The sequence below is a fragment of the Acinonyx jubatus genome, chromosome D4 (assembly GCF_027475565.1).
Source record: "Acinonyx jubatus isolate Ajub_Pintada_27869175 chromosome D4, VMU_Ajub_asm_v1.0, whole genome shotgun sequence".
NCBI lineage: Eukaryota > Metazoa > Chordata > Mammalia > Carnivora > Felidae > Acinonyx > Acinonyx jubatus.
This window is the reverse complement of record NC_069391.1, coordinates 35,603,785-35,617,538: the sequence shown is the minus strand read 5'-3', so window position 1 is coordinate 35,617,538 and position 13,754 is coordinate 35,603,785. Positions and strand designations below refer to the sequence as shown.

Here is a 13,754-nt window from a genome sequence, read left to right as displayed (position 1 = left end):
GGAAGTTGTCCAGTGTGAACTTGGGACTGTGGGGGCTCCTTGGTTCCCTGTGCAGAGCCCCCTGCTGCTCCTCTGTGCCCCTCCCCGTTCCTGCCAGGGGCTCTGGGCAAGAGCAGCAGGCAGACCCCTGTGCCTGCTCACAGCCTGAGTGAGGGTGGAAGACGAGCCAGTGTTCTGAACGGGAGGAGTGGGGAGAATGATCACCGCTCTGGTCTCTCCAGAGTGTGATGTTGGCTGGCTGTGCTCAGGAGCCCTGGCTGTGGGAAGAGGAGGGAAACCACTGGTTGGGGTTTCAGGGGAAGGGTCAATATTTTAGTAACTTCCGTATCCTCAGCACAGACTAGGTACTCAGCAAATGTGTTGTTGGACCAAAGACTCGCTGAGGAGGGGTAGTGCAGGTAGCAGAGCAGCAGAAGGGCACTCCAGACGGAAGAAGCCGCATGAGGCCTGGAGGTGGTCATAGTGGGAGATGGAGCTGAAGTGTGAGGGTCAGAGAGCTCAGGGGTGGAGGCACATAGGAACCACCCTGTTCAAATTCTCTCCTCATTTTGAACCCATTCTAGGGCAGCCTTCCAGGAGATATTCTGGCTGCCCTTGAATGCCTCTGGAGGCAGGGGGCTCATTCTTCCCTTGACATTTCTTTGTGTCTTAGAGCATCTCTGACTATGAAAAAATGAATTATTTTTAAAACTAAGTGGGCACTGATTCTTTTAGGGGCCCCTGCTGTTCCTTAAACTGCCTGCTTCTTTGGTGCCACATTGCCAAGGGCCTTGAGTGCCAGGCCGGTGTGTGTGTGTGGGGGGGGTTGATCTTTATTTTGCATACAGAAGGAGTCCTGGAGGCCTCTGAGCAGGAGGACTGTGAACAGGCTGAGCTTTACACAGGAAGACAACCTTCCTGGCCAGGCTGGGGCTGGAGCCCTAGTAATAAGGCAACCGATGTCTGTCTGTCTGTACCTATTCATACCCATAGCATTAACTAACAGACTTGAGGGCAGATAACCAGTGATAACCATTTCTCTTGCACAGGTGCAAGGCCAGTGGCCATGGATGGGTATGGATTGAGAGGAAGCACATGTAAAAGTTAGTATGTTAGGTTTGTCCCAAATCTGGGCATCACGGAAGTCAGTGCCCCCCCAAACCCCACTGGGCCCCTGACATCTGTCCTTCTGCAGAATCAGAGATGGCAGTCAGGTGTAGGAACCTGGGATCTTGCAGTGAAGGGCATCTCCAGTTCTCCTCTGGACCTGATAGAGACAGGGGGCTGGAGGGCTGCAGCAGATGGCAATGGTGAGGATTGGCACTTGGTGGGAGAGGCGGTCAGCCCTCCACCCTGAGATCAGGGCTTCCCCCACCCCAGGATCCCTTCTGACCTTTGTGTTCTCCAAAAAAAAAGTCAAGGTGATGACAAGACACATCTATCGCATCTCAGCCATCATTGCAGTTGAAAGATGGGCCCGGAGCAGGTGGACTGCTTCAATTATGATGGATGAGGACGGTGACAGCTCTCGGGAGAGCCACGGGAACCTGGCAAGTGTTCACTCAGCTATGACTCCTCTGGTAGCAATTTGACAAGATCAGAGCACTTTACAGAAGTGGCAAGTTTGGGGACCTCGGGGTTTGCTTGGCCCGGGGACTCTGTCTGCGGAAGCCCTCAGCCAGCAACGCAGGGCAGGCTGCCCTCCAAGGAGGACCAACCCTGGGGAGGCAGGAGCAGCTGGTGGGAGGGGCTCTGCCTCATGAGGCCTCAGGGCCCCGGGCCTGGGCCTGGAATTTGCCTGCTTCAATCCCTTCCAGCTGCTGACCGGAAGACCCCAGCATAGTTACAGCCACAACCTCCCAGACCAACTGGGCATCTTTGAGCCAGGCCGCCTGCTGGGTCCTGGGGGACAACGGTGGACAGTGAGATTCACATCCTGCTTCATGGCACTTTCTGTGTAGACTTTAAGTGAGGGGAGGGTCTGGGGCCAGACAGCCCCATCTGTTATTAACTGTGAAGCTCCTCTTTGAGCTTCAGTTGAATCACCTCTTTTTAGGTATGGTGGCTGCGGCTTCGGTGAGGTAACTTTCAAAAAATGTCCAGCTTGTCACAGGTGTTCAGCCAGTGCTGGTTTTCCTCCCTCACTGACACCATTGTCCTCTGGCACATTTCTTTATTCATTCAGCAAACCGGCCAGAGCACTTCTGTGTGCCGGGCATTGGGCCTGGCCCCAGAGAATTCGCTGTGGTCCTATAGATGAAGGACTCACATCTTGATCTGCTCAGGGAATGAGGATGCGGTTGGATCGGGTAGTCCCTTGGCCTCACCACCCCTTGGTGGTTGCTGGGTGGAGGTGCCCACCTTGCAGACTGATGGCCAGCACAGCCCTGGCTGCAGTGCTCCTGGACGCCTATGCCTTCCAGGTACCAATAGGCTCCTCTGCATCTGTTCTGCTCGGAAGTCAGGATCTGAGAGTTCCTCACACCAGAGGGTCATCTCCCTAGAGTTGGGGGGACCCCTGGTGTGGGCATTTCACCTTAGAGGTGGTTCTGTTCCTCCAATTCTTATTAAGTAACTTCTGTCTGCCCTGGGGGTAGGGGTAGGGACTGGGGAGGACTAGAGAAGACTCGGGTCCTGCCCTCCGGGGGCTCTCAGGCTGCAGAATGGGAGTGCAGCATCAGGCACTGAAGACCATGCATGAGCTGGTAAGGTGGTCCAGTAAGGCATGGGCGAACTCTGAGGGGGGTGTTGTCCGTTCTGGCAGGGAGTCAGGGAAGGCTCAGAGAAGGGGCATTTTCTCTGGACTCAGAGGGATACCCCTAGAAGGAGCTGAGGAAGCTCTGCACTCAGGCAGGCAAAGCCTCCTGGGCAATTCTGCTCCCCTAAGCCTCAGTGTCTCCATCTGCACAGTGACAGGGCTGCCTCCAGGGGTTTGAAGGCCCTCCTGGCATAGACATTGGTGGGTTCATCCCATCACTTTCCCCTCAGAATATATTCCCAAGGGAGCTGGCCTATATCCTCCTCAGTAATTTGGGAGTGACTTTACTCGGGACTTCCCTCTGCACCCCAGACATACCTCCCCCCTACCCTGGATATATGCCATAGTCCTTTTCGCTTGCTTTGGAAGATTCTTGGTGTAGTTATGCCCCCAGAGATATTGAATTACTACTTTTATGTGTTTTAACAAATGCTTGTCATTTTGGCTGGACAAGAGGAGATTTAATGATGATGACAAGAATTTTTAAATCGCTCACTAGCTGTGTGTCTTTGGGAAAGTCACAACCCCTCTGGGCCTTAATATGCTCCTCAGTAAAACAGGGGTGTCAGTCCTGCCCGGCCCCATCCTGGGATTGGGTAAAGTGCCATCTCCAGGAAACAGAAGAGGAGACCTGGGGAGGGAAGGGTGGTGGGGACAGATAGAACGAGGGGCCAGCGTGCCAAAGGGGCTCTGGCCTGTTCTTTTAGCTTCTTGTTGGCTGCAGGTGGCTGTGACAATCTGAGACTCCTTGTAAGTGGTGGGAGGGGTGGCTTGCAATTTTTGCCTCCCTGACCCCTGTGACCAGATAAGGACAGGGCTGGTTTCTCTCTCAGGCCACTCAGAGTACTGCTCATCGGAGACCAGATCTTCATCAAGCTCGGAGGAGCCCACAGAATCAAGCCCACAAGCTTACTTGGGCTCTTACCTCCTTCTCCTTTTGTTGCCTGGTCTTTACCCTAACAGAGCAGAGCTTTGTTCCTTCCGGGCCAATGGAACAGGCCCAATTCAGATGCCACAGACTAGGTCTGCAGGCTGAGAGGATCTGGTCACACTCCCCCCGTGCCCACCCCCTCCCCACCATGTCTCCGTCTACTATCCAAAACTCTTCAAGTCCTTCTGAGACCGAGTCTCTTTCAACTTGCCAGGTTCATGTTTCATGTTTCAAAGAACACAGGCTTAGGAATTCAGCTGACCTGGGTCTGATACCTGCCTCTGCCCCTTGCTAGCTGGGTGACATCGGGCAATCATTTGATCTTTCTGGGTCTGTTTCCTCACCTGAAAAGTGAATAGGGCCTATTTCAGTGGGTGGTTGTGAGGAATAACAAGAGAGCATATGTGGTGTTTGAAGAACCTTTATGGTGTTTATACTCAGTCAAGTATCCCCCTTCCCCAACAAGTACTCCCTGCAGGTCCCAGGGCTGCACCTCTGTGACTGAGCATATGACCAAGTGGAGCTAATCACAGTCCATCCTTGGGATTTTATACTCTAGCTGGGGAAACCAGGCCTCTTTCCTCTCTGTTGTAAAGATATAAGATGTAATCTTTAAGATGCCTGCAGACATGGCTCTGGCCTTGGGGACAGGGACTCATCAGAAAAAAACAAGCTGAAGAGAAGCAGAGAAGTGCGGAGAGAGAGAGAGCCCTGTTTGCACTTGAATCCCTGGCCCAAATAATCTGTCCGTCCAGCATCAACCCTTCTGTCCTGCAGTTGCACCACTTGAGTGAATGCCTATAACAATTCCTTTTTGGATTAAGCCGCTTGGAGCTGGTTTTCTGTCATTAGCAATATTATATTCATATTTATATTCATATTTATATTTATATAAATATACTTAACACAGAAGCTGGTTATACAACAGCTCAGTAAGTGGAAGCTCTCAGAATTAACTGAAGTCAGGCCCTGTGTGGCTTGACGTTGGTGCTGAATTTCCATCCTCGTTGACCTCTGGCCACCTTGTCAAGAGAACTTGTGTATCCTCCCTGCCACCCAGCCCAGACTCTAGAGCTGCCTCCGCAAAGCACGAAGCTGGCAGCAGCTCAGGCCCATGTAAAACAGCACCATGGACAGTGGCAGCCCAGACTACAGGCGCCTGCCACAGGACACAGACACAATCAAGCGGCCGACATCCTTCCCCATGTCGCCGCCTGATAATGAACAAGTAATTTATGTCCAAGAGTCAGTGGAGCCTGTCGCAGGCCAGGGCTGAAATGTTACTACGAGGGATTCCTATGAAGGTCATTGCCCTGCTCTTGTTGCTGTTAAGGGTTGTCTGTAAATGGCGTCCCCTTGGAGGTGTCCCCTTGTTCTCCTGGCTTCTTTGGGGGGAGAAGGGTGCACCTATGAGGAGCTGGGCTGGGAAAAGCATTGGGCTTCTTTTGAGCCACGCCCTTGCAGTGGCCCTGGGAGCCTTGCAAAGTTTGACTTTAAGTGGTCCACGGATGAGAAAGGGAGATCCAGGGCAGAATGGTGTGTGAATGGCTGTGTGGGACCTGGGAATGGGATCTGTGAATGGGAAGGGCAGGAATTGGGCATCTCTCTTTGAGGACAAAAAATGGCTCCTAAGACCTACCGTGTGAATTAATTTGAATCAAATGTTAGATATGATGGGAATAGTGTTCTGGGGACAAGGTAAGAGAGTATCTCTTTAAGAGCATGAAAAAAGGAGGGGTGCCTGGGTAGCTCAGTCAGTTAAGTGTCCAGCTTCGGCTCAGTTTGATCCCCACATCTGCTTGGGGTCCTATTTCTCTCCTTCTCTCTCTCTGCTCCTGCCCTGCTTGTACTGTCTCTCTTTCTCAAAATAAATAATAAAATAAACTTAAAAAAAAAAGCATGAAGAAAGGAAAAGGGATAAAGCTGGGCTAGTGAGTAGGTGAATCACTCAACCCCTTCTTATGGGCCTTAGCTACCCTGCCTGTTCCTGGACTAGAGAGTCTTCCCCATCTGGAATGAAGGCAGAGCATGTTTTAACAGTCCCATTTCATGGATGACAAAACTGAGGCTCAGAAGTTAAGTCATGTAGCTTTTATGTTGCAGAGTTAGGCCTTTAGCCTTTGAATAAGCCAGTGCTCCATTCATTGCCCAGCCCTGTCTGCTATTCACAGAAATTGTGGGACAAGCAGTCGCATAGGGTCCTCCCCAGCAGAGGCTCAGAGGCCCCCTGTCTTTCCATCATTTCAGAGCAGAGGCCCCTCTGGAAGCTGAATGGCTGACTTCTGTTATAAGAGGGGAAGGCACCCCTTGAGAAAGGCCCTTGTCTCCTCGAGGAGGTTTGGCTGCTTGTGTGTGCAATGCCTCAGCTCAGCTGGGCCAGCTTCCATGGAGGGTCTGCAAGTGAGATCAGTCTCTGGTTCTGCACCATGGGGTCCCCTGTCAGAGGCCTCCTTTCAGCTCCATCCCCCCTTTCCACATTGGATGCTGCGGTTTCTGGCCTGAGACATGATCAGTGCACCCTGAGCTGAGTGCTGTTTTCTTTTCCTCCCAGGTGAGGACGATGTTTAAATTTACTTGAAGGTCCTATGAAGGGGATGAAAAGTAAATAACAGAGTGGGAACTTACCTACTAGAAAGAGAACATGCTAACTCAAGCCCAATGAGCCCTACTTGCTGCTCACCTCACCGCCATGTGGCCTGCGCTTCTAGAAAATCTCCCTTAACCCGGCTTTTCCTGGATGTCTTCTTGACAGAACTCTGGGAGGCAGGTAAGACCTGGATTATCAAGACTGCTTCACAGATAAGGAGATGGGGCTCAGAGAGAGAGAGAGTGGAGGGGACCGGAAGCTGGGCTGTGGGCCCTCACACAGGGCCTTTTCTTTTGCATCTCTGCCCACCCCAGCCCCAACAGCAGGTGCAGAAAGGGCTGCCCAGATGCACAGGGCTCTGAGGCACCCAGTCAGATGCTCCCTGAGCAGGGCTGGGGGAGGCAAAATGTCTCTATAATGAGCACTTTCATCTGCAAGGGCATCCCCATCACCAACTATTGGTTTTTATTTTTAATGGAGAGATTTGTAAAAGGGGTGCATATTTATTTTGAAATATTGGGAAAGTAAAGATGGAAGGGGTCTGATCTCACCCTTACCTCTCCTGTCTGGCTGACAGTCCTTTCCTTGCCTATATCTCATGACCATGCCCTTCTCTATTGCTTGCTAACCACTTGCACCTCCCGAGTCAGATAGACTGAGGCCAGTGTTCAGCCCCTCCACATTCTAGCTGTGTGACCTGGGGAAAGTTACCTAACTTCTCTGAGTCTCCATACCTTCAGCTATAAAAGGGGGGTAATAATTAAGGTGACTGTTGAGGTCATCCAGACTGGGACACTAGGTCAGGACAACAGGCATAAAGCAAGATTGTTCCAGCAAACCAGGATATGCGGATGCTTAGTGCTAAGAGGAGTTACCTATTCAGGGGTTGTTAAAAGGATGAAATGATAAAATGCACAGATTAATGAGCATAAAGCTGAGAGTTCAAGTTCTCAATATAAGACAGCTTTCCTGTTATTATTTTGCATTCTTTCCATGCCAGGACATGTGGTGACTTTCTTTTTTTTATTGGTTATTATTATTGGCATTTCATTTTTATTTATTATTGGTATTTTTAATAATTTATTGTCATGTTAGCTAAAATATAGTGTATACAGTGTCGTCTTGGCTTCAGGAATAGATTCCCACGATACATCACTTACATACAACACCCAATGCTCATCCCAACAAGTGGCTTCCTCAATGCCCATCTCCTATCTTCCCCTCTCTCTGCTCCCATCAACCTTCAGTTTGTTCTCTGTATTTAAGAGTCTCTTATGGTTTGCCTCCCTCTCTTTTTGTAACTTATTTTTCCTTCCCTTTCCCTATGACCTTCTGTTAAGTTTCTCAAATCCCGCATATGAGTGAAAACATATGATATCTGTCTTTTTCTGACTGGCTTATTTCACTTAGCATAATACTCTCCAGTTCCATTCATGTTGTTGCAAATGGCAAGATTTCATTCTTTTTCATTGCCAAGTAGCATTCCATTGTGTATATGTGTATATATATGTGTGTGTGTGTGTGTGTGTGTGTGTGTGTGTGTGTGTGTATACACACCACATCTTCTTTATCCATTCATCAGTTGATGGACATTTGGGCTCTTTTCATAATTTGGCTGTTGTTGATAGCTCTGCTATAAACATTGGGGTGCATGTGCCCCTGTGAATCAGCACTCCTGTGTCCTTCCTAGTAGTGCTGTTGCTGGGTCATAGGGTAATCCTATTTTTAATTTTTTGAGGAGCCTCCACGCCATTTTTTCAGAGTGGCTGCACCAATTTGCCTTCCCAGCAATAGTGCAAGACAGTTCCCCTTTCTCCACATCCTCTCCAACATCTGTCGTTTCCTGAGTTGTTCATTTCAGCCACTCTGACTGGTGTGGCATGGTATCTCAGTGTGATTTGTGTTGAGCATCTTTTCATGTGTCTGTTAGCCATCTGGATGTCTTCTTTGGAAAATTGTCTATTCATGTCTTCTGCCCATTTCTTCACTGGATTATTTGCTTTTGGGGGGTTGAGTTTGGTAAGTTCTTTATAGATTTTTGATACTAACCCTTTATCTGGTATGTCATTTGCAAATATCTTCTACCATTCTGTTGGTTGCCTTTGAATTTGGTTGACTGTTTCCTTTGCTGTACAGAAGGTTTTTATTGTGATGAGGTCCCAATAGTTCATTTTTGCTTTTATTTCCCTCGCCTTTGGAGACATGTCAAGTAAGAGATGCTGCGGCTGATGGTGACCTTCTTTTGAGGGAGAATAAAATGTCTGAGCTGAGACTCCTCACCTTCAGCTCATGTGTAATTCCACACAGTGTTCAGTGTTGGCATTTGATTCTCTTTTAAGGCTGGGTTGGGAATGATCCTGATGGCTCTGAAGTGCCCCTGCCTGGAGGCCTTGGGCTATGATGGGATGAAGTCATATATGGTCACTGGCCAAGATCCTGGAGGGCATACATCTGAATTGGGGATGAAGGCCATGTTTGTAGGAGTATTCCTCTGTCTTCTGCTAATACTTGTCATTGCTTATGACAGGATGTAGGTTGTGAGGTGGGCGGGTGGTGGGAAAGACCGTGCTGCTCAGTTAAGCCTAGAAAATGCTTCTGGAAAGGTCACTCCTGGGAGTTGGTCTTGGGGGCTGGGATTGGATAGCCCTGATGCCATACCCTGGAGAATTCCAGAGAAGCTGCTGAGGGGTCCCGGTAATTCAGAGAAGCCACAGAAGAACAATTAGGAATCCTTCATCCCTGGGTGTTGTTAACCACAGTTACCATCTAAGGCTGGGCCTTCCAGTCTGATGCAGGTATATACGTGTGCTCTAAGGGAAGGCATTTCATAGCTCAAGGTGGATACACCCAGATGTAACTTTTTTTTTCTTGTAAGTGCCCCGGTTTCCTCACTTGTGCTCCTGTTCTGCCTGATTGAAAAAAAAAAAAATCAATCTAGTGATTTCTTATGGAAGTCATTAATATTCAGGGACTTCTCAGTGACTTCAGGTTTTAGAGCTTTGTCATGCTCAGGATTGTTCCCTCATCAGGATTTTCTGTCTGACCCACCCTGTGGGTTGAGACTAAGTGGTGAGAAGGCACTGTTACTCATCCTCTATCTCCTTGGTCCCTTCTGGCCTGTGTAGACAGGTCCCTTTGGGCTGAAAACCCACTGAGTATGGCTGCAGCCAACTCTGAGGGTCATTCTGGCCACAAAACTCTGATTGGCTCACAACCTTCTCTTCCAGCCAACTTCAGTGCCCACTTTGGGAGCCATGAGAATTTTCTGAATGTCTTGCTCTGTAGTCTGGGGCTGCAGAAAACTGTGGGGTTGGGGGCAGCACTGGCTGTCTCATGTCTAGGTCTACCACATCACCCACCCTTTCTCTAGCCACTGCTTTCTTTCCAGCACTGGGTGCAGGCACACAGGATCTCTGCTCTGGGGTCTCCACGCTTGTCTGGGGGCCTCTAGCATTTTCTCCCCTCCTGTGAGATTTCATTTGAAGAGGGTGGATGTCAGGGGCCTGAGTGCCTTTTCTCTAATCTGGGTGGGCAGGTGGATCCTGCCTTGTCTATCCTACACTTGGGCCGTAGCTCCTGAACTTAAAACCTAAGAACTTGGGACTTTTATTCTTTGGTCCTATTCAGACAACTGCCCTCTGGGGTAATGATGAGAGTGGAGTGGGGCATGAACGCTCTCATGTGGGGTGGGGGCCATGGAACTAAAGGAGTACGAGGGAGACAGTGAGAACAAACTGATTAATGTCTCAAATTCATGTCTTGTCACAGGGATGTTAAAAATAGAGTAGTATTGCATATACTCTTTTATTAACTTCTTTTATACATCATGAATATTTACCAGGGTCATTATATGTTCTTTTGTAATATCATTTTAGTGACTGCACTGCATTTCATTGTGTACAAGTCTCCGAATCAAGCCATTTCCCTTTTGTTGGACGTTCAGGTTGTTTTTCACCTTTTTTAGTCTCAGAAAAAAATGCTGGGACAAGTTTCCTTGGACATAATCTTTGTGCACATCTCTGTTTCCTCAGAATACATAAGGATGTTTATTTTAACATAGCCATGGGAGGATATTCCCACCTCATCTCAACACAAGCTCCTGTGCACATCTCCACAGACACACATGCACACACACACGCACACACATGCACAGGCACACACTGCCGCACACAGTCTTGAGGTTGTGTCTGGCACAGCGCTCGGCACAGAGCGGCTGCTCCAGTGAAAGTGTTCATGGTTCTAAGGGAGCGGGAGACACGGGGCTGTGGAAGGGGGGGCAGGGGAAAGGGATCGTACATATTCTGAAGAAGATGCCCAGAACTTGGCTTTGAAGGAGCAGCGGGGTAGAAAATAAACAGAGACAGAGAAATGGGTAGTTCAGGCAGAGGAAATGGTGCAGGAAAAGGCCCAGAGGTAGAAAAGTGTGTGTTTAGGGAAAAGCAAGGAGTCTTGTTGTGGAAGGGCATGGGGGGTGCAGATGTCCAAAAAAGACAGCTTTGAATGTGGCAGAGTAGAACCCCCAGTTCTTGCCCGATTATGAAAACTCTCCAGCCGGGAGCGATGCAGGTGCGCTGGGAGTATGGGTGAGTATAGTTGTCAGATAAAACACAGGATACTGTTAAACTTGAATTTCAGATATAAAAATGAGTCTTTTTTTTTTTTTGTACAAATATGCTCCAAATAAGCATGGGGCACGCTTATCCTAAAAAATGACTCATTATTTATCTGTAATTTGGACTTAACCGGGCATCCTGTATTTTTATTCACTAAATCTGGCAAGCCTGTGTGTAAAGAATGCAGGAATGCTGTAGCGTCAGAGGCGTCATTACCATTTTTTGGGCCATTGCTTCATGAGCAAAGACAGATCGAAGTGTGTGAATCCCCACTGCACCTAAATGCAGATAAACATGACGAACGGTAATGGCTCCAGAGGAGCCAACGGGAGCATTTCCAGGAGCAGGTGAGCGATGGGCATGCTGGAAACGAGCATCTGGGCGCTGGAGCTCAGGCCCCACCTGCCGTTCCTGCAGTGAGAGCTTCCCAGGGAGTCTCTTCTGAAGGAGCGAGGCTCTGATCTGGAGAAACAAGGCTGGAAGTGGCCATTGTGTCCCAGGCTAGCCTACTTAAAGTCCATTCTGCTCATACAGGGCAGAGTTTTAGCAATATTATGAGAGGCTTGTGTGGGGACTTGCCTGGAGCCCAACTTCTATTTGGAACCTTCTTTCTATGGTGATAGGAACTCTGTGGTCCTTGACTGGAGGGGAAGATGGAGGCATCAGAAACGTACCCCCTTCAGTGCAACACTGGCTGCAGTGGTCTCTGGACTAGGAGAGTCAGGGGAGGGAAGAAAGGGGAGGGCATGCGTATTATTCTCTCCAGCAGTCAGACCCTCAGGGGAGGAAGTATCATTTACCATACACCAACTAAGAGCTAAATTCTTCCGGTACATTATCTTAGGTAATTTTACAACACTTGTTTGTGTTAGCCCATTTTACAGAGGTGGAAACTGAGGCCCAGAGTGGTGAAAGAACCTACCTAAAGTGCAAAAACAGCAGAGCCAGGACTTGATTTATGTCTACATAGCTCCAAAATCTTGGTTCTTTTTTTCTGGGTCACACTAGCAATAACTCCCACCATGTGCTTCAGGACTAGATGTCAAGATCCCACATTCCTGACTCTCTGAGCTGCCCATAGCTCCTGATCCAGACTGTTCCAGCATGTACTGGCCAGTCATTTATCTACCAAGACTCTTGCTCTGTGAATGCCAAAACTGGTGGCTCTTGTCATGTGCCCAGGAGGAGCTCAGTGTCGCTCCTTCTTTTCCCACAACCCCTTTCACCTCTGACTACTTAGTCTCTGGGCTTTCTGAGCCTCAGTTTGCACCTGTTCATGAACCTTCTGGAATTATTGGTGACCCCTAGGGGAGAGCTTCCAGGGTGAGGGATGGGGCAGGAACTGAATTGGTTCTCTCTTCCTCTTGGCTGCTCCAGATGTGTCCATAGAGAGGAGAGAGGTGAAAGCCTCACAGGCTACAGCTGTCCAGGCAAGAAGAGCTGGTCCACTTGCTTAAATGCTGATCATTCTACACTGAGCTCATCTGCCTGGACTGTTTGATATCTGATGCCTCAGTAGGCATCAGAGGTCTCATTCCTATGAAGTACTAAGATAGTTGTCCTGATGGGGGCAAGGTTGCCAGATCAGATATAGGATACCTAGTTAAATGTGAATTTCAGATAAATAGCAAATAACTTTTTAGTATAAGTAGGTCTCAAATAATAACCATCTTCCCAGTGATCCTGAGGGCCTATGGCTGATCCAGAAAGGTGACTGGGGTTGTTGCCTTTGTCCCCAAATTGTCCCAAAAATATACTAAAAATTATTCATTACTTATTTGAAATTCACATTTAGCTGGGTGTCCTTTCTGGAAACTGTAGATAGGTGGGTGATCCTCCTTCCTTACTAGTTCAGGGACCCAGGCTCTAACACTTTCTGGACCTGTCACCTTTAACCTGTGGCTGTCAAGGTTCATGATGCTTATTTGCACGAGACTGATGGAAAAGGAATATGCATGGAGGATCACATGGGGTTTATATGTGAATAGACCACATGGTTCTGCTGTCATGGTTCTGCTGTCATTCCATTCACCAGAACCAAGGACATGGCCGTGCCCAACTTCAAGGAACTCTGGAAAATGTAGTCTAGCTCAGTGCTCAGGAGAAGTGGAAAGAGGTTTCACAAAGAGCTGGTCAGTTTCTACTATTAGAAGGGGCAAGGGGTGCTTTTAAAAGAAGGAATGCTGTCTTCTCTAGGGTCATCTTTTTAAGTCTACAGTTTATTTCAGCAAACACTCACTCCAGGAGGGAACAAACCTGTGCCTGTGTTTGTTGATGATAATTCTTCCCTCTGCTTCCCTGGCAGCAAACAAACAAACAGAACATTTATTTCCTCTGTGTTGAGAATAGTTTTCTCTAGACAAAGGCTTGGTAATGGATTATCAAGTTTTATGTTCTTAAACAAGCAGCAGGAGGGAGAGTTAAAACTTGAATCTTGGCATCCGACAGAACTGGGATGGATCCTGGTAGAGCCTGGTATCATCTACTAGCTGTGGGACCTTGGACAAGTTATTTAACCTCTAAGGGCTGCAGTTCTATCTGTGAAATGGGGCTAATGGCATTTATCTAGTTGGTTTCTATGAGGACACAGCATGGTCCAGCACTTGGCGTGTGACTGGAGCTCAACAAACAAGAGTGACCTCCCTGCTCCTGTCCCTTCTATGTTCCTGTACCAGGGCCTTGTCTTGATCCTGAGCTGAGCCTGTCTGGGGGACTGATTGGAGGGTCCTCCAGGAATCTGACTGCAGCACTGCGGCAAATCGATAAACTCAGCTTGGCAATAAGCCTGGAGTCATTAGCAAGGAGTAAATATCTGTCTGAGGACTTTTATCCTGGTCTAAGTCCACCATGGACTCATGTATAGGGCCTGTGGGGAGGGAGCTGCAC

At 48.6% G+C, this 13,754-nt stretch overlaps 1 protein-coding gene across 1 annotated transcript in view; it reads left to right on the top strand.

Moving 5' to 3' along the window:
• Positions 1-13,754, top strand: part of MELK (maternal embryonic leucine zipper kinase) — a 214,689-nt gene that overhangs the window by 134,812 nt on the left and 66,123 nt on the right. The window contains exon 17 of the transcript XR_008291115.1: positions 6,220-6,435. The gene's annotated coding sequence lies outside the window, so the exon portion shown is untranslated. The remainder of the gene's footprint in view (positions 1-6,219; positions 6,436-13,754) is intronic.